Here is a 21,511-nt window from a genome sequence, read left to right as displayed (position 1 = left end):
GTCTCCTCCACCTCCCACAATACATTCTACATGATTCTTATTTGTTTTCAATTATGTAGAATTAGCCAACAAGGAAATAAAGGCCTTTTTTTAATTCCGATACCGGAAGTCCCATTGACTTGAATGGGACTTCCGGTATCGGAATCGGCGATACCCGATATTTTTTTCGTATTGGGCGATACCATCCGATACGATATTTTTGGGTATCGAACGGTATCGCTCAACACTATTCAAGAGTGAACATGTCAGGACATGAAAGCTATGTCTTACTTCCTGACTCTGCGGTGGGCAGATACTCAATATGACTGACAGAGCTGCTGGCCTGTCATTTGCTCTGCACTCACTGTCTACCCCTGTTCATTCTCAGGTTGAGCCCTAACAAAGCTTTCTCCTCTGTCCTCTCCTGCTTCTAAGCTGTAACATAATAAAAAATACAGTAATATCTAAAAATCATGGATTATTTGGTAAATATAGACCCCACACTTCTAGACCACAGGCTGAACAGATCTGAAATCCAGATTTTGGAATTGACACTGTATAGTTTAATTTTTTAAAATATGATCCCATCATGATCCCAACTTGAATTCTGGTACAGATGTGGCTAGGAGCATAGCAGGTACATGTGTAGTTTTTGAAATTTCTAAAAAAACATTTTTTTCAGAAATGCGTTTTAAACTTTTGTGTTTGCATTCGCATGGGTAAAATATTAACAAAGATACTCTTGTGACATATCTGGTCAAAGCCTGTACAGTTCTGGGTAGACTGGTGTTTATTTTGTTTGTCTATCTTTTTTCTAGCCTGAGTTATGAGGAGAAATGTTAAGGCAGGCAACACCGAAATTCGCACTTTTTCTGAACTTTGAATATCACTAAAAAATAAAAAAATAAAAATCTAGAATTTTTTTTCCTTCACATTTTGCATTCTCTGACACACTATTACCAAATAACAAAATCTCAAAAGAATTAAAAATATAGAGGTAAAAAGCATTGGTTCACTTGACATGGAATGACCCCCATGCAATTTAATGCACCCCCTCATGGCCCTCCGTAATATGACCAGTCACTGATTATTATTATTTTACAATACTCACCTCTCCTTGTTTTACCCGATTCTTCTCGAACGCATGAGCTCACGCTGAGTGCCGTCACGATCGAGTGCGGGTGTCAGCTCTATATGATAGCTAACATCCTGCAGCAATGCCCACGATCGGTGCTAGCATCGATCGCAGATGTTTAACCTCTCTGATGCAGCTGTCAATAGTGACAGCGACATCAAGGAGCATCGCAGAGGGAGTGAACTCCCTGTCTGCTCCCATCGGCACAAACGCGTTGTGCTGATGGTCTCCATAGTGACCGCAAGACAGCCGCAGGGGTCCTTCAGGGAAGGTGGCCGATGGGCTCTGGCTAAGAGCAGGTGCTGACATGCCTCCTTCCTGCCTGTCAGACGCTGCTCTGACGCCCTGCAGTACAGAAGCATTGCAGGGTATCAGATCAGCGATCTGTCACTATATAGAGATGTACCATCCTGGGGCAATGTAAAAAAAAGTTATTAAAATTTGTAAAAATATATACACTGCTCAAAAAAATAAAGGGAACACTAAAATACCACATCCTAGATTTCTCTGAATGAAATATTCCAGTTGCAAATTTTTATTCATTGCATAGTGGAATGATCAGAACAATAAAACATAATTATCAATGTAAATCAAAATGAATATCCAATGGAGGTCTGGATTTGGAATGATACTCAAAATCAAAGTGGAAAATCAAATTACAGGCTGACCCAACTTCAGTGGAAATTCCTCATGACAAGGAAAAGATGCTCAGTATTTTGTGTGGCCTCCACATGCCTGTATGACCTCCCTACTGTACAACGCCTGGGCATGATACTGATGAGGCGGCGGATGGTCTCCGGAGGGCTCTCCTCCCAGACCTGGACTTAAGCATCCTGGACAGTCTGTGGTGCAGCGCGACGTTGGTGGATGGAGCGAGACATGATGTCCCAGATGTGCCCAATCAGATTCAGGTCTGGGGAACGGGTGGGCCAGTCCATAGCTCCATGCCTTCATCTTGCAGGAACTCTCCAGCCACATGAGGTCTGGCATTGTCCCGCATCAGGAGGAACCCAGGGCCAACTGCACCAGCATATATTCTCACAAGGGGTCTGAGGATCTCATCTCAGTACGTAATGACAGTCAGGCTACCTCTGGCGAGCACATGGAGGGCTGTGAAACCCTCCAAAGAAATGCCACCCCACACCATTACTGGCCCACTGCCAAACTGTTCGTGGGCCAGTAATGGATGTTACAGGCAGCAGATCGCTCTCCACGGCGTCTCCAGACTGTCACGTCTGTCACATGTGCTCAGTGTGAACCTGCTTTCATCTGTGAAGAGCACAGGGCGCCAGTGGCGAATTTGCCAATCCTGGTGTTCTGTGGTAAATGCCAAGCTTCCTGCACGGTGTTGGGATGTGAGCACAACCCCCATCTGTGGACGTCAAGCCCTCAGACCATCCTCATGGAGTCGGTTTCTAACCATTTGTGCAGACACATGCACATTTGTGGCCTACTGGAGGTCATTTTGCAGGGCTCTGGCAGTGCTCCTCCTGTTCTTCCTTGCACAAAAGCGGAGGTAGCAGTCTTGCTGCTGGGTTATTGCCCTCCTATGGCCCCCTCTACGTCTCCTGGTGTACTGGCCTGTCTCCTGGTAGTGCCTCCAGCCTCTGGACACTACGCTGACAGACACAGCAAACCTTCTTGCCACAGCTCGCATTGATGTGCCATCCTGGATGAGCTGCACTACCTGAGCCACTTGTGTGGGTTGCAGAGTCCGTCTCATGCTACCACGAGTGTGAGGCTATGTGCACACGTGCAGAATTGCTGCGGATTTATGCGCTTTTGCAGCTTTTTTTGCTGCGAAAACGCATACAATAAGCAACCCATTGTATTCAATGGCATTATGCACATGCTGTGCTAATGCTGCGTATTTTTCCGCGGCGGAATCGCATCGTGGAAAAATTTGCAGCATGCTCATTCTTTATGCGGAATCGCGGGGATTCTGCACACATAGGAATGCATTGTTCCGCTTACTTTCCGCATGTGGCTATGCCCACCATGCAAAAAGTAAGCAGAAAATGTGTGGATGGTACTCAGGGTCTGGAGGAGAGGAGACTCTCCTCCAGGACCTGGGTACCATATCCCTGTTAAAAAAAAGAATTAAAATAAAAAATTGTGATATTCTCACCTTCCGGCAGCTCCCGCAGCGTTCCCAGGCCTCAGAGATGCTCCCACCAAGTCACGTTCCCAGCAATGCCTTGCGACGATGACCTGTGATGACGTAGCAGTCTTGGGTGATGCTACGTCATCTGGGGTCACTGTTGCAAGGCATCGCTGGGAACGGGACTTGCCAGGAGCATCGCGAGGATCGTGAACGCTGCGAGGGACGCCGGAAGGTGAGAATATTACGATTTTTTTTATTTTTTTTTAATTATTTTTAACATTGTATCTTTTTACTATTGATGCTGCATAGGCAGCCTCAGTATTGAAAAGTTAGTCACACTTGTCAAACACTATGTTTGATAAGTGTGACCAACCTGTCAATCAGTTTTTCAAGCGATGCTACAGATTGTTTGGAAAATGCTAGCATTCCGCAAGCTTATTATGCTTGCAAAACGCTAGTTTTTCGCGGGAATTGCCGCGGAAATTTCCACAGCAATTCCGCACATGTGCACATAGCCTGAAAGCACAACCAACATTCAAAAGTGACCAAAACATCAGCCAGAAAGCATTGGTACTGAGATGTGGTCTGTGGTCCCCACCTGCAGAACCACTCCTTTATTGAGTGTGTCTTGATAATTGCCAATAATTTCTATCTGTTGTATATTCCATTTGCACAACAGCATGTGCAATTGATTGTCAATCAGTGTTGCTTCCTAAGTGGACAGTTTGATTTACTTGGAGTTATATTATGTAGTTTATGTGTTCCTTTTATTTTTTTGAGCAGTGTATATTTTTTAAATCCCCTAAAAGAAAAAAATGTTAAAAAAATAAAGACAATAAAAGTACATATATTTGGTATCGCTGCATCTGGAATTACAAGACATATAAAACTGTCCCACTAGGTAACCCTTTCAAGTGACCATTGTAAAAACAAAAAATAAATAAATAACAATGCTTTATCATCTTACCGCTGAACAGCCGAACAAAAAGTGCAATAAAACAAGATAAAAAATGGTACCGCTGTCATCATCTTGTCAGGAAAAAAAAACAAGCCGCCACACAACTCCATCAGCGGAAAATTAAAAAAGATATAGCTCTCATAATAAAGCAATGCAAAAATATTTTTTTCCATACAAGTTTTTACTGAGCGCCAAAACAAAAAAATATATAAATGAAGCATCGCTGTAATCGTACTGACTCAAAGAATAAAGCCGATTTTTGAACTTTACCAAAATGAAGAACGGCAATAAAACAAAACAAAAAACACTTCCTGAATTGCTGTTTGTTTTTTTTTATTCAGTATGCCACCCAAAAAGCGGAATAGAAAACGATCAAAAGAATGTTATGTGCCTGAAAATGGTACCAATAAAAATGTCAACTCATCCAGCAAAAATTGTGTCACAGGACTCTCGGCTGACATATACAAAAATTATAGTTGTGTAAATATGAGGATGCAAAAACTAGTTTTTGCACAAAAAAAAAAAAAAAAAAAAAAAAAAGGGTGTTTTACTGTATGACAGCAGTCAAACATAAAAAAAAAAAAAAATAATAATCTGGTATCACTGTAATCACACTGACCTGAAGAATAAAGTAATCTAATCACTTTTACCGCACAAAGAACGTTGTAAAAAAATAAAAATTCTTCACCTGTGGTTGATTTTTTTCCACTCTGTCTCCCAAAGAATGCAGTAAAGTTCAGCTCACATTTATCCAGAGGTCTGCGCTGAGGGCTTTCACCAGCGTATCCGTGTAAATCTCTGAAGTACAAGATTCAGATGGAACCCCCGGCCGAAAATTCCTTATAATGATGCACATGGAGGCACTGTGGACATCATCTGACCTGTGATCCGGCGGTGTCCATCTTTTTAGGCATGCAAAAGAGCGTGGCCGTGCCACAATTTTTTGCACTTCTGAAAATAATGACAATGCTTAACAGATGCCAGACTGGGTCCAGAGTAACTTTGCTGCGTCATTATAGTGAATGAATCCCTCGGGGGTTTCATCTGTCACGTCACTCGGAGATTTAGATGGAAACCCCAAAGTAAGTGCACACGCTGCGGATTCTGCTGAGGAATTTTCCACGCAGATTTTGCAAAATCCGCAGGTCAAAAGACTTGCGGTTTATCTGCGGATTAGCCTGCGGTTTTCCCCTGCAGTTTGACACCTGGACAATGGAGTAGGTGTAAAACCGCTGTGGATTCAGCACAAAGAAGTGCGCATGGCAGAGCTCGGAAGAGAAGCAGCGCCATTTGGCTTTTTTGGCTAGAATTGAGATCGGACACCATGTCGCGTTTGGAGAGCCCCTGATGTGCCTAAACTATGGAAACCCCCCACAAGTGACCTCATTTTGGAAACTAGACCCCCCCAAGGAACTTATCTAGATGTGTGGTGAGCACTTTGATCCCCCAAGAGCTTCACAGAAGTTTATAAAGCCGGAGCGTGAAAATAAAAAAAAAAAATCATATTTTTTCCAGAAACATGATCTTTTAGTCCCCAATTTTTTTTATTTTCCGAAGGGTAACAGGAGATGTAGGACCCCAAAAGTTGTTGTCCAATTTGTCCCGAGTATGCTGATATCCCATATGTGGGAGAAAACTACTGTATGGGAACACGTCGGGGCTCAGAAGGGAAGCAGTGACGTTTTGGAATGCAGACTTTGATTGAATAGTCTGCGGGTGTCATGTCGCGTTTGGAGAGCCCCTGATGTGCCTAAACTGTTGAAACCCCCATAAGTCACCCCATTTTGGAAATTAGACCACCCAAGGAACTTATCTAGATGTGTGGTGAGCACTTTGAACGCCCAAGTGCTTCACAGAAGTTTATGACGTAGAGCCATAAAAATAAAAAAAAAATATTTTTTTTCACAAAAATTATATTTTTGCCCCCAATTTTTATTCCCAAGGGTAACAGGAGAAATGGGACCCCAAAGGTTGTTGTGCAATTTGTCCTGAGTATGTTGATACCCCATATGTGGGGGGTAAAACACTGTTTGGGCGCATGGCAGAGCTTGGAAGGGAAGGAGCACAGTCTGACTTTTTTAACGCAGAATTGGATGGAATTGAGATCAGACGCCATGTTGCGTTTGGAGAGCACCTGATGTGCCCAAACAGTGGAAACCCCCCCAATTCTAAATCCAACCCTAACCCCAACACACCCCTAACCCTAATCTCAGCCCTAACCCTAGCCCTAGTGGGAAAATGGAAATACTTTTTTTTTTTCCCTAACTAAGGGGGTGATAACGGGGGGTTTAATTTACTATTTATGGCGGTTTTTATGTTTGGCAGCTGTTACACGCTAAAAGACGCTTTTTATTGTAAAAATAGTTTTTGTATCTCCACATTTTGAGAGCTATAATTTTTCCATATTTTGACCCACCGAGTCATGTGAGGTCTTATTTTTTGCGGGACGAGTTGACGTTTTTATTGGTACCATTTTCGGGCACGTGATATTTTTTTGATCGCTTTTTATTCCGATTTTTGGGACGCAGAATGAACAAAAATCAGCATTTCATGAATTTCTTTTGGGGGGTGCGTTTACACCGTTCCGCCTGCGGTAAAATTGATAAAGCGATTTTATTCTTCGGGTCAGTACGGTTACAGCAATACCTCATTTAGGTCTTTTTTTATGTTTTGGCGCTTTTATACAATAAAAACAATTTTATATAAAAAATAATTATTTTTGCATCACTTTATTCTGCGAGCTATAACTTTTTTATTTTTTCGCTGATGATGCTGTATGGTGGCTAGTTTTTTGCGGGACAAGATGTTGTTTTCAGCGGTACCATGGTTATTTATATCCGCCTTTTAGATTGTGCGTTATTGCACTTTTTGTTTGGCGATATGATGATAAAGCATTGTTTCTTGCCTTGTTTTTTTTTTTTAAAGGGGTTCCCTAAAGGGGTTAACTAGTGGGACAGTTTTATAGGGTGGGTCGTTACGGACACGGCGATACTAAATATGTGTATTGTAATTGTTTTTTTGTTTTTTTTATTTACAAAAAAAAATAATTAGGGAATTTTCTTTTTTAATTTAGGAATTTTTATAAATTATTTTTATACATGATTTTTTTTTACACCTTATTATATTGTCCCAATGTGGGTCATTACTATAAAGTGTCAGATCGCTGATATGACACTTTGCACAGCAGTGTGTCAGATCAGAGATCTGACAGGCACTGTAGAGGCTTTCTCAGCGCCTGCTCGCAGCAGTCACTGAGAAAGCCGCCTCGCTGCAGGACCCAGAAGGCCCCCGTGGCCATACTGGATCTGAGGGCCTGCAGGGAGGAGACCCTTGAAGCAGCGTGAGCACATCGCGCTGCTCCGAGGGTCTTAGGGAAGCCCCCTCCCTGCGCAATTCTTCCCTGTGCCCCCGATACACTACGATCATGTTTGATCACAGTGTGCCAGGGGTTAATGTGCTGGGGGCGGTCTGTGACCGCCCCTAGCACATAGTGCCGGGTGTCAGCTGTGATAATCAGCTGACACCCAGCCGTGATCAGCGGCACTCACCATGTGAGCGCCGCTGATTGCGTTGGAAGTACTGTTCTGTCCTTGAGACCTAGGTCCCAGGTCACATGGACAGAATAGTACATCCAATGTAAGGAAGGGGTTAAAGGAAATATAGAGGGCTTCCACATAGTACAAAGGTTCTGGAAAAGCGAAATGGCACAGAATTTGAAAATGGCGCCTGCACAGTAGCTGCTATGGGTGTCTGCTGCGGTGATGCCGTATCTGGTACTGCGCGTGCGTCGGTAGTGCAATCTTACTGGAGAAAAAAAAAAACTCCTCCTCCACGATGGCGCCACCCATGCCTGCGCAGTAGCAGCTTGGAGATAGCCAAGAGCTCCTGCTATGCAGGCGCGGACAGCACTATCTTGGAGGAATTTTTTTTTTCTTCTCCAGTAAGATTGCACTACCGACGCACGAGCAGTACCAGATACGGCATCACCGCAGCAGACACCCATAGCAGCTACTGTGCAGGCACCATTTTCAAATTCTGTGCCATTTCGCTTTTCCAGAACACACCTGCCTGCAGAGTTTTTTTATTTAGTATATACATATATTCATTATGTAAACTAGTGGTCAGGTGAGGGATCCGTGACCCGTCAGCAGGCTGCATTATGAATACGAGCACACATACCCCAGCCCCGCCGTAGGGCACGAGAATCGCATTAACAAAAAACGGAAAAGACTAAAGAACAACCACGAGACGGATTTTATCCACCAAGGTCTCATTGTAATCAGTGTAACGGCGCTGACCTGACACTGTCTGCTGGTTCCTGGGCACAATCCTGCTGACAGATTCCCTTTAAGGGTAAAAAAAAAAAAAAAAATTGGAAAAGCTTGAAAATTGCTACATTTTTGCCAAATTTCCATTTTCTTCCACAAACGTAAACCATATTGAAGAAACGTTACCACTATACTAAAGGACAATATTTCATGAAAACAACAATCTCTGAATCAGCAGGATTCGGTGAAGTTTTCCAGAGTCATTACCACATAAAGTGACAGTGGTCAGAAATGTAAAAATTGGCCTGAAGGTGAAAACAGGCTGGGGGTGAAGGGGTTAATCCAGATCATAAACTTGGTAAAACTAAACGATGGCAGAGCTAAAGCCAGCTGGTCAGAAGGTGACACGAACCCCGAAACATACCAAGAGAACTGCCAGCCTGACCCACAGACAGCTGGGCTATGGGGGCACAAAGGCAGAACGCGGCTTTACTGTGCAAAAGTAAAAAACACATCATCTTCATTCATAAACGTGACGTCACTTCTACCGTGCAGAGAGCTCCCCACAATAAAACAGCTTATTATTCTTTGCCCCCCTCCCTACATGCCAATAGGAAGCGACATAACCTAATTCACAACGGACAGAAATAACGCACAGCTTTCTACACTATGGCAATGGAAAAAAAATGTTCCGAGATGCAGAACCGGCGCGGAGCCGCATCCCCTGAGCGGAGAGATACCACAGCCGCTCTGAGCACACTGCAGTAATGGCGTGCACATACACACCGTGCGCCAGGCCCCTCACAGCACAGGGCTACCTGCGGCACTTCTGCCACTCATCCCCGGGACACTCACCCTGCAGGACAGCGGACACCAGCTCCTCATGTACACCTCCAGCGCAGACGGATGATGTCAGAGTCATGTGATCAGTCACGTGTATGGGAGGAGTCAGGCTTCCTCAGCCACCACAGCTGTTCATAGACTCTCAGCTCTGCACACTGTACATACACACTCACACTGCACACTGTACATACACACTCACACTGCACACTGTACATACACACTCAGCTCTGCACACTGTACATACACACTCAGCTCTGCACACTGTACATAGACTTCAGCTCTGCACACTGTACATACACACTCAGCTCTGCACACTGTACGTACACACTCAGCTCTGCACACTGTACATAGACTTCAGCTCTGCACACTGTACATACACACTCAGCTCTGCACACTGTACATACACACTCAGCTCTGCACACTGTACATAGACTTCAGCTCTGCACACTGTACATACACACTCAGCTCTGCACACTGTACGTACACACTCAGCTCTGCACACTGTACATAGACTTCAGCTCTGCACACTGTACATACACACTCAGCTCTGCACACTGTACATACACACTCAGCTCTGCACACTGTACATACACACTCAGCTCTGCACACTGTACATACACACTCAGCACTGCACACTGTACATACACACTCAGCTCTGCACACTGTACGTACACACTCAGCTCTGCACACTGTACGTACACACTCAGCACTGCACACTGTACATACACACTCAGCTCTGCACACTGTACGTACACACTCAGCTCTGCACACTGTACATAGACTTCAGCTCTGCACACTGTACATACACACTCAGCTCTGCACACTGTACGTACACACTCAGCTCTGCACACTGTACGTACACACTCAGCTCTGCACACTGTACGTACACACTCAGCTCTGCACACTGTACATAGACTTCAGCTCTGCACACTGTACATACACACTCAGCACTGCACACTGTACATACACAGCTCTGCACACTGTACATACACACTCAGCACTGCACACTGTACGTACACACTCAGCACTGCACACTGTACGTACACACTCAGCACTGCACACTGTACGTACACACTCAGCACTGCACACTGTACATAGACTTCAGCTCTGCACACTGTACATACAGACTCAGCTCTGCACACTGTACATACACACTCAGATCTGCACACTGTACGTACACACTCAGCACTGCACACTGTACGTACACACTCAGCACTGCACACTGTACGTACACTCAGCTCTGCACACTGTACGTACACACTCAGCTCTGCACACTGTACGTACACACTCAGCACTGCACACTGTACGTACACACTCAGCACTGCACACTGTACGTACACACTCAGCACTGCACACTGTACATGCACACTCAGCTCTGCACACTGTACATACACACTCAGCTCTGCACACTGTACGTACACACTCAGCTCTGCACACTGTACATACACACTCAGCACTGCACACTGTACGTACACACTCAGCACTGCACACTGTACGTACACACTCAGCTCTGCACACTGTACGTACACACTCAGCTCTGCACACTGTACGTACACACTCAGCACTGCACACTGTACGTACACACTCAGCACTGCACACTGTACGTACACACTCAGCTCTGCACACTGTACGTACACACTCAGCTCTGCACACTGTACGTACACACTCAGCACTGCACACTGAACGTACACACTCAGCACTGCACACTGAACGTACACACTCAGCACTGCACACTGTAAGTACACACTCAGCTCTGCACACTGTACGTACACACTCAGCTCTGCACACTGTACGTACACACTCAGCACTGCACACTGTACGTACACACTCAGCTCTGCACACTGTACGTACACACTCAGCTCTGCACACTGTACGTACACACTCAGCACTGCACACTGTACATACACACTCAGCTCTGCACACTGTACGTACACACTCAGCTCTGCACACTGTACGTACACACTCAGCACTGCACACTGTACGTACACACTCAGCACTGCACACTGTACGTACACACTCAGCTCTGCACACTGTACGTACACACTCAGCTCTGCACACTGTACGTACACACTCAGCACTGCACACTGTACGTACACACTCAGCACTGCACACTGTACGTACACACTCAGCTCTGCACACTGTACGTACACACTCAGCTCTGCACACTGTACGTACACACTCAGCACTGCACACTGTACGTACACACTCAGCACTGCACACTGAACGTACACACTCAGCACTGCACACTGTACGTACACACTCAGCTCTGCACACTGTACGTACACACTCAGCTCTGCACACTGTACGTACACACTCAGCACTGCACACTGTACGTACACACTCAGCACTGCACACTGTACGTACACACGCAGCTCTGCACACTGTACGTACACACTCAGCTCTGCACACTGTACGTACACACTCAGCACTGCACACTGTACGTACACACTCAGCTCTGCACACTGTACGTACACACTCAGCTCTGCACACTGTACGTACACACTCAGCACTGCACACTGTACGTACACACTCAGCTCTGCACACTGTACATAGACTTCAGCTCTGCACACTGTATATACACACTCAGCTCTGCACACTGTACATACACACTCACACTGCACACTGTACATACACACTCAGCTCTGCACACTGTACATACACACTCAGCTCTGCACACTGTACATAGACTTCAGCTCTGCACACTGTACATACACACTCAGCTCTGCACACTGTACGTACACACTCAGCTCTGCACACTGTACATAGACTTCAGCTCTGCACACTGTACATACACACTCAGCTCTGCACACTGTACATACACACTCAGCTCTGCACACTGTACATAGACTTCAGCTCTGCACACTGTACATACACACTCAGCTCTGCACACTGTACGTACACACTCAGCTCTGCACACTGTACATAGACTTCAGCTCTGCACACTGTACATACACACTCAGCTCTGCACACTGTACATACACACTCAGCTCTGCACACTGTACATACACACTCAGCTCTGCACACTGTACATACACACTCAGCACTGCACACTGTACATACACACTCAGCTCTGCACACTGTACGTACACACTCAGCTCTGCACACTGTACATAGACTTCAGCTCTGCACACTGTATATACACACTCACACTGCACACTGTACATACACACTCACACTGCACACTGTACATACACACTCAGCTCTGCACACTGTACATACACACTCAGCTCTGCACACTGTACATAGACTTCAGCTCTGCACACTGTACATACACACTCAGCTCTGCACACTGTACGTACACACTCAGCTCTGCACACTGTACATAGACTTCAGCTCTGCACACTGTACATACACACTCAGCTCTGCACACTGTACATACACACTCAGCTCTGCACACTGTACATAGACTTCAGCTCTGCACACTGTACATACACACTCAGCTCTGCACACTGTACGTACACACTCAGCTCTGCACACTGTACATAGACTTCAGCTCTGCACACTGTACATACACACTCAGCTCTGCACACTGTACATACACACTCAGCTCTGCACACTGTACATACACACTCAGCTCTGCACACTGTACATACACACTCAGCACTGCACACTGTACATACACACTCAGCTCTGCACACTGTACGTACACACTCAGCTCTGCACACTGTACGTACACACTCAGCACTGCACACTGTACATACACACTCAGCTCTGCACACTGTACGTACACACTCAGCTCTGCACACTGTACATAGACTTCAGCTCTGCACACTGTACATACACACTCAGCTCTGCACACTGTACGTACACACTCAGCTCTGCACACTGTACGTACACACTCAGCTCTGCACACTGTACGTACACACTCAGCTCTGCACACTGTACATAGACTTCAGCTCTGCACACTGTACATACACACTCAGCACTGCACACTGTACATACACAGCTCTGCACACTGTACATACACACTCAGCACTGCACACTGTACGTACACACTCAGCACTGCACACTGTACGTACACACTCAGCACTGCACACTGTACGTACACACTCAGCACTGCACACTGTACATAGACTTCAGCTCTGCACACTGTACATACAGACTCAGCTCTGCACACTGTACATACACACTCAGATCTGCACACTGTACGTACACACTCAGCACTGCACACTGTACATACACACTCAGCACTGCACACTGTACGTACACTCAGCTCTGCACACTGTACGTACACACTCAGCTCTGCACACTGTACGTACACACTCAGCACTGCACACTGTACGTACACACTCAGCACTGCACACTGTACGTACACACTCAGCACTGCACACTGTACATGCACACTCAGCTCTGCACACTGTACATACACACTCAGCTCTGCACACTGTACGTACACACTCAGCTCTGCACACTGTACATACACACTCAGCACTGCACACTGTACGTACACACTCAGCACTGCACACTGTACGTACACACTCAGCTCTGCACACTGTACGTACACACTCAGCTCTGCACACTGTACGTACACACTCAGCACTGCACACTGTACGTACACACTCAGCACTGCACACTGTACGTACACACTCAGCTCTGCACACTGTACGTACACACTCAGCTCTGCACACTGTACGTACACACTCAGCACTGCACACTGTACGTACACACTCAGCACTGCACACTGAACGTACACACTCAGCACTGCACACTGAACGTACACACTCAGCACTGCACACTGTAAGTACACACTCAGCTCTGCACACTGTACGTACACACTCAGCTCTGCACACTGTACGTACACACTCAGCACTGCACACTGTACGTACACACTCAGCTCTGCACACTGTACGTACACACTCAGCTCTGCACACTGTACGTACACACTCAGCACTGCACACTGTACATACACACTCAGCTCTGCACACTGTACGTACACACTCAGCTCTGCACACTGTACGTACACACTCAGCACTGCACACTGTACGTACACACTCAGCACTGCACACTGTACGTACACACTCAGCTCTGCACACTGTACGTACACACTCAGCTCTGCACACTGTACGTACACACTCAGCACTGCACACTGTACGTACACACTCAGCACTGCACACTGTACGTACACACTCAGCTCTGCACACTGTACGTACACACTCAGCTCTGCACACTGTACGTACACACTCAGCACTGCACACTGTACGTACACACTCAGCACTGCACACTGAACGTACACACTCAGCACTGCACACTGTACGTACACACTCAGCTCTGCACACTGTACGTACACACTCAGCTCTGCACACTGTACGTACACACTCAGCACTGCACACTGTACGTACACACTCAGCACTGCACACTGTACGTACACACGCAGCTCTGCACACTGTACGTACACACTCAGCTCTGCACACTGTACGTACACACTCAGCACTGCACACTGTACGTACACACTCAGCTCTGCACACTGTACGTACACACTCAGCTCTGCACACTGTACGTACACACTCAGCACTGCACACTGTACGTACACACTCAGCTCTGCACACTGTACATAGACTTCAGCTCTGCACACTGTATATACACACTCAGCTCTGCACACTGTACATACACACTCAGCTCTGCACACTGTACATACACACTCAGCACTGCACACTGTACGTACACACTCAGCACTGCACACTGTACGTACACACTCAGCTCTGCACACTGTACATAGACTTCAGCTCTGCACACTGTACATACACACTCAGCACTGCACACTGTACGCACACACTCAGCTCTCCACACTGTACGCACACACTCAGCTCTCCACACTGTACGTACACACTCAGCTCTGCACACTGTACGTACACACTCAGCTCTGCACACTGTACGTGCACACTCAGCACTGCACACTGTACGTACACACTCAGCACTGCACACTGTACGTACACACTCAGCACTGCACACTGTACGTACACACTCAGCTCTGCACACTGTACATACACACTCAGCTCTGCACACTGTACGTACACACTCAGCACTGCACACTGTACGTACACACTCAGCACTGCACACTGTACATACACACTCAGCTCTGCACACTGTACGTACACACTCAGCTCTGCACACTGTACGTACACACTCAGCACTGCACACTGTACGTACACACTCAGCACTGCACACTGTACATACACACTCAGCTCTGCACACTGTACGTACACACTCAGCTCTGCACACTGTACGTACACACTCAGCACTGCACACTGTACGTACACACTCAGCTCTGCACACTGTACATAGACTTCAGCTCTGCACACTGTACATACACACTCAGCACTGCACACTGTACATACACACTCAGCTCTGCACACTGTACATAGACTTCAGCTCTGCACACTGTACATACACACTCAGCACTGCACACTGTACATACACACTCAGCTCTGCACACTGTACGTACACACTCAGCTCTGCACACTGTACGTACACACTCAGCACTGCACACTGTACGTACACACTCAGCACTGCACACTGTACATACACACTCAGCTCTGCACACTGTACGTACACACTCAGCTCTGCACACTGTACGTACACACTCAGCACTGCACACTGTACGTACACACTCAGCACTGCACACTGAACGTACACACTCAGCTCTGCACACTGTACGTACACACTCAGCTCTGCACACTGTACGTACACACTCAGCTCTGCACACTGTACGCACACACTCAGCTCTCCACACTGTACGTACACACTCAGCTCTCCACACTGTACGTACACACTCAGCTCTGCACACTGTACGTACACACTCAGCTCTGCACACTGTACGTACACACTCAGCACTGCACACTGTACGTACACACTCAGCACTGCACACTGTACGTACACACTCAGCACTGCACACTGTACGTACACACTCAGCTCTGCACACTGTACATAGACTTCAGCTCTGCACACTGTACATACACACTCAGCACTGCACACTGTACATACACACTCAGCTCTGCACACTGTACGTACACACTCAGCTCTGCACACTGTACGTACACACTCGGCGCTGTACGTACACACTCGGCACTGCACGCTGTACGTACACACTCGGCTCTGCACGCTGTACGTACACACTCGGCGCTGTACGTACACACTCGGCTCTGCACGCTGTACGTACACACTCGGCTCTGCACTGTCATGATCCCAGTGCAGGTTTTTGAGCTGCACACCGGGGGTTAATGTCTGGAGCTCTGTGCAGGTTTTGACCTGCACACTTGGGGTTAATGATTGTGGCCTCTTTCTGGTTCTGGGAGAGCTTCATAAACCCCTGGGTAGCTTCATTCCCTGCCAGTTTTACTTTTGCCTTTGGCCTAGTGTGCTGACCCCCGTGTGCCTGTTTGTTGCTATAGCTTGTTTATATGGTTCTGACCCGGTTCTGTTTCCCGTTGTGAGTTTGCCTGTTGATTCTGTACTGCGTTATTATCTGTGTATGACTCATTGCCTGTGACCTGACTACTCTCTGCTCGCCCCTCTGGTACCTTGCAGCTATCTCTGTGTGTGACTCATTGGCTACGTCCTGACTATTCTCACTGTCTATGCCCCTGGGTAACTTTGTCTCGCAGTTACTCTGCTAGGAATTGTCTTGCAGCTCCTAGCTCTGTGGAGTTTTTTGCCACGCCTCTAGCAGTCACGTGCTTCAGGTCCTGCGGCTCTGAAGTACGCATCTATTCGGTTGCTGCCCGCTCCACAGGTAGCTTTGAGCACGCTTTCGCTTTACTCAGGACACACGCACTGGCTCAGTGAGCAAGTTCAGTGCGCTGTCTTTGACATTATAACTGGCCTACAATTTTTTTTTATTTCTCTCCTCACTTCTGCAGTATGGACCCAATGTGTGCTTTATCTGAGCAGGTGAAAAGCTTGACTCAGTCACTGCAGAAGCTTAGTTTGGAACACCAAGCTCTGGCCCAGTCCCAACGGCGGGTTGAGGACTCAGTTCAGGGGGTACTTTCCGCAGGCTTCCAGCCGGTGGGGAATAGAGATGTCATTTTAGTTCCACCTGAATCCCAGGTTAAATTGCCAGATATATTTTCTGGTAACAAGGATGATTTCAGGGCATTTAAGGAGGGCTGTAAGCTTTTTTTTTTTTTTTTTTTTTTTCTTTGAGACCCCGCTCCTCTGGGGATGAGAAACAGAGGGTGGGGGTGGTGATGTCCCTGCTTAGGGTGTCCCCACAAGCCTGGGCATTCTCGCTTTCCTCTTCTGCCCCTGAGAAAATGTCTGTGGATGCATTTTTTGAAGCCTTAGGGCTTATTTATGATGAGCCTGATAGAGTGCGGTTGGCTGAGGACAAAGTGATGAGTGTCTGTCAGGGGGAGCACTCGGCCGAATGGTTCTGTACTGAATTCAGACGTTGGGCAGCAGAGATTTCCTGGAGTGATGCCGCCCTTCGGGGGCTGTTCCACAGAGGCCTGTGTGAACGTCTGAAGGATGCTTTGGCACTTCATCCTCCGCCTGACTCCCTGGAGGATGCCATGGTCCAAGCAGTTCGCATGGATCGCAGGCTGCGGGCTAGAGGCATAATGCAACGGGAAACGCCCTTATTCTTCAGTGGAGATGAGACCCAGACTCTTCCTATGGCTATGGAGGTGAGCGCTGTCACCTGTGAGGGAAAGGAAAGAAGACGCCGCCGGGAAAAGCAGTTGTGCTTCTATTGTGGGAAATCTGGACATTGGAAGAAGGACTGCCCCTCCTGTCCGTCATCCTCCAAGATGGCGAGAAACGACTAGGTCTTGGTAGTAATCGAGGAGGCTACCCAGACCTTCAGGTACAATTTTCCTCATGTGCAAAAATGGTGCTGCAGGTGGAACTGGAACTTGGTTATGGTCCTGTTCAGACTACTGCTTTTATTGACTGCGGTTCGGCTGTAAACCTGATTGATACCAAGGTTATGACTCTTAATAAGATAGGGACAGTCAGGCTTCATGATCCTGTTAAACTTGTGGCAATTGACTCATCTCCTCTTACCCAAGACGGTATCAGTTGCAGGTCTGAACTTTTTTCTCTAAAAGTGGGTTATAATAATCTTTATTTTTTAATAATCTTTATTTTTATATAGCGCTAACATATTCCGCAGCGCTTTACAGTTTGCACATATTTTCATCACTGTCCCTGATGGGGCTCACAATCTAAATTCCCTATCAGTATGTTTTTTGGAGTGTGGGAGAAAACCGGAGTGCCCGGAGGAAACCCACGCAAACACGGGGAGAACATACAAACTCCTTGCAGATGTTGTCCTTGGTGGGACTCGAACCCAGGACTCCAACCCAGGACTCCAGCGCTGCAAGGCTGCAGCGCTAACCACTGAGCCACCGTGCTGCCCATGGGTTCCACTCATGTGGAGAAACTAAGTTGTCTGGTGCTAGATAACTTGCCTGCAGGACTGGTACTGGGGATGCCTTGGCTTCAATGCCATAATCCTACCATTGATTGGGTTACAGGGGAAATCACTCAATGGGGATGCAATAATAAATGTGGTAACCAGGGACATCTTGTTAACGCTGTTAAATCCGTGTCTGTGTCGTCTGTCGATCTGGAAGGTATTCCGGAGTACCTGAAAGATTTCGAAGACGTTTTTTCCGAAAGTGAGGCTGAGGCGCTGCCACCACATAGACCCTATGATTGTGCCATTGATTTAGTACCCGGAGCCAAGTTACCTAAGGCTCGATTGTTCAATTTGTCTGGGCCTGAGCGCCAAGCCATGAAGGAGTTCATAGCTGAGAGTCTCCGCAAAGGGCATATCAGGCCTTCTGTGTCACCTGTGGCAGCAGGGTTCTTCTTTGTGAAGAAAAAAGATGGTGGTTTGCGGCCGTGCCTCGACTTTCGGGAACTGAACAAGATAACGGTTAGGAACTCTTACCCGCTTCCTCTCATCCCAGACTTATGTAACCAGTTAGCTGGGGCCCAATGGTTCTCCAAGTTAGATCTGCAGGGGGCCTATAATCTGATAAGGGTTCGGGAAGGGGACGAGTGGAAAACGGCATTCCTCACATCAGAAGGACTCTTTGAGAACCTGGTAATGCCATTTGGGTTAACTAATGCACCCGCTATTTTCCAAAATTTCATCAATGTTGTGTTTTCTGATCTGATAGGCCGTTTTGTTATTATTTATTTGGATGATATTTTGGTGTATTCCCCGGACAGTCAATCTCACTTGCAACATCTAAAGACAGTTCTCCAGAGACTCAGGGAGAACCAATTGTTCGCCAAATTGGAAAACTGTTCGTTTTTTTTGTACAGGAGCTGTCTTTTTTGGGGTTGATTGTGTCCTGTGAGGGGTTTCATATGGATCCTAAGAAGGTGCTGGCAATCGCTGACTGGGTTCAGCCTCGAGATCTCAAGGGGCTCCAGCGCTTCTTAGGATTTGCAAACTATTACCGGAGATTCATTAAAGGTTTCTCACAAGTGGTTAAACCACTCACGGATCTTACCCAGAAGGGAGCTGATGTAAAAAATTGGTCTGTACTCGCTAAGGAATCCTTCTCAGCGATTAAGAAATGTTTTATGTCTGCCCCGGTGTTGGTGCAACCTGACCCGTCCAAACCATTCATTGTGGAGGTGGATGCTTCTGAAGTGGGGGCTGTGTTGTCCCAGGGTCCGGCTACCCTTACCAATCTCAAACCCTGTGCCTTCTTCTCCAAGAAGTTCTCTTCAGCTGAGAATAACTATGATGTAGGCAATAGAGAACTTCTTGCGGTCAAGCTGGTGTTTGAGGAATGGAGGCACTTTTTGGAAGGGGCGGCTCACCCTATCACGGTTGTCACGGATCACAAAAATTTGGCATACCTTGAATCTGCTAAGAGGCTTACTCCTGGACAGGCCCGTTGGTCACTTTTTTTTTCACGATTTCAGTTCTCAATTACTTTTCGACCGGGGTCCAAAAATGTTAAAGCGGATGCCCTGTCCAGAAGTTTTAATCCAGTGTCTCCCCTTGAGCGGCCATCCTCCATTCTTCCCCCAGGGGTGGTAGTGGCGGGGGTCTCAACTGAGTTGGAACAAGAAATCCTAATGGCTCAGGCCTTAGCTCCGGCAACCAGGCCAAGCGATAAACTGTTTTATCCAGATTCATTGCGGCCTAGACTTCTGTAGGAGTTTCATGATTCTAGGCTGAGTGCTCATCCAGGTATCACGGCCACTAGAGAGGCAGTTGCCAGGGGTTTTTGGTGGCCTTCATTAAGGTCCGATGTCAAGGAATTTGTTTCTGCTTGTGGCATGTGTGCCCGTTCCAAAAGCTCGCATAACCGATCGGCTGGGGAACTCATACCTTTACCGGTTCCTGATAGGCCATGGACTCATCTTTCCATGGATTTTATTACCGGCCTTCCACCTTCCAGGGGCAATACCGTGATCTGGGTGGTGGTGGATAGGTTTTCTAAACAGGCCCATTTCATTTCCTTGGCAGCATTACCTTCAGCAGAAACATTGTCAAGGTTGTTTGTGCAGCATGTGGTCCGATTGCATGGGGTACCCCTGAATGTTGTGTCTGACAGAGGTGTGCAGTTTGTGGCCAAATTTTGGAGGGCGTTCTGTATGAAATTGGGCATCTCACTCTCCTTCTCGTTGGCATATCACCCGGAGAGCAATGGTCAGACAAAACGCACCAATCAATCCCTGGAACAAATTCTCAGGTGTCTGACCTCCGCCAGACAGGGGGATTGGTGTGATGCGTTACCGTTGGCTGAATTCGCTTTTAACAACAGGGTGAGTCAGTCCACCAACATGTCCCCATTCCTGATTAACTATGGCTTTAATCCGCATTTTGGGGAGTTTTCTCGGGTGGATTCCGGTTGTCCAGGAGCAGAGGGGTCCGTTCAACGGTTAAAAAACCTCTGGGCTGAAGTCCGGCGTAATATCTCTCGGGCCCAGGGGAGATACAAATATTTTGCGGACAAAAAGAGAGCCTCGGGAGACATGTTTCACGTGGGAGAGAAGGTTTGGCTCTCCACGCGTAACATCAACTTAAAGGTACCATCAGTTAAGTTGGGACCAAAGTTCATTGGTCCGTACGAGATTATGGAGATAGTCAACCCTGTGGCATATAGGTTGCGTCTCCCCGCCTCCTTAAAAATATCTAATGTGTTCCATAAGTCTCTGTTGAAACCAGCAGGATCTGTCAAAGAGAACACTGAGACTGTTGTTCCTCCACTGCTGGTGGAGGGTCAATTGGAGTATGAGGTCGGACATATTGT

The 21,511-nt window shown here is 47.0% G+C and overlaps 1 protein-coding gene across 3 annotated transcripts in view; it reads right to left on the bottom strand.

Moving 5' to 3' along the window:
- DUSP12 (dual specificity phosphatase 12) overlaps window positions 1-9,402 on the bottom strand; it is a 115,685-nt gene extending 106,283 nt beyond the window's left edge. Inside the window, exon 1 of one of the 3 annotated variants that reach the window (XM_073557951.1) lies at window positions 9,300-9,402. The gene's annotated coding sequence lies outside the window, so the exon portion shown is untranslated. Of the gene's footprint in view, window positions 1-9,230 lie in introns of all 3 variants that reach the window. The other 2 variants (XM_073557953.1, XM_073557954.1) reach the window with 2 other exon arrangements.
- Window positions 9,403-21,511: the final 12,109 nt, after the last annotated feature.

Source organism: Dendrobates tinctorius, unplaced genomic scaffold, assembly GCF_039654945.1.
Source record: "Dendrobates tinctorius isolate UK_male_01 unplaced genomic scaffold, ASM3965494v1 ptg000012l, whole genome shotgun sequence".
NCBI lineage: Eukaryota > Metazoa > Chordata > Amphibia > Anura > Dendrobatidae > Dendrobates > Dendrobates tinctorius.
This window is presented reverse-complemented; position numbering and strand designations above follow the sequence as displayed.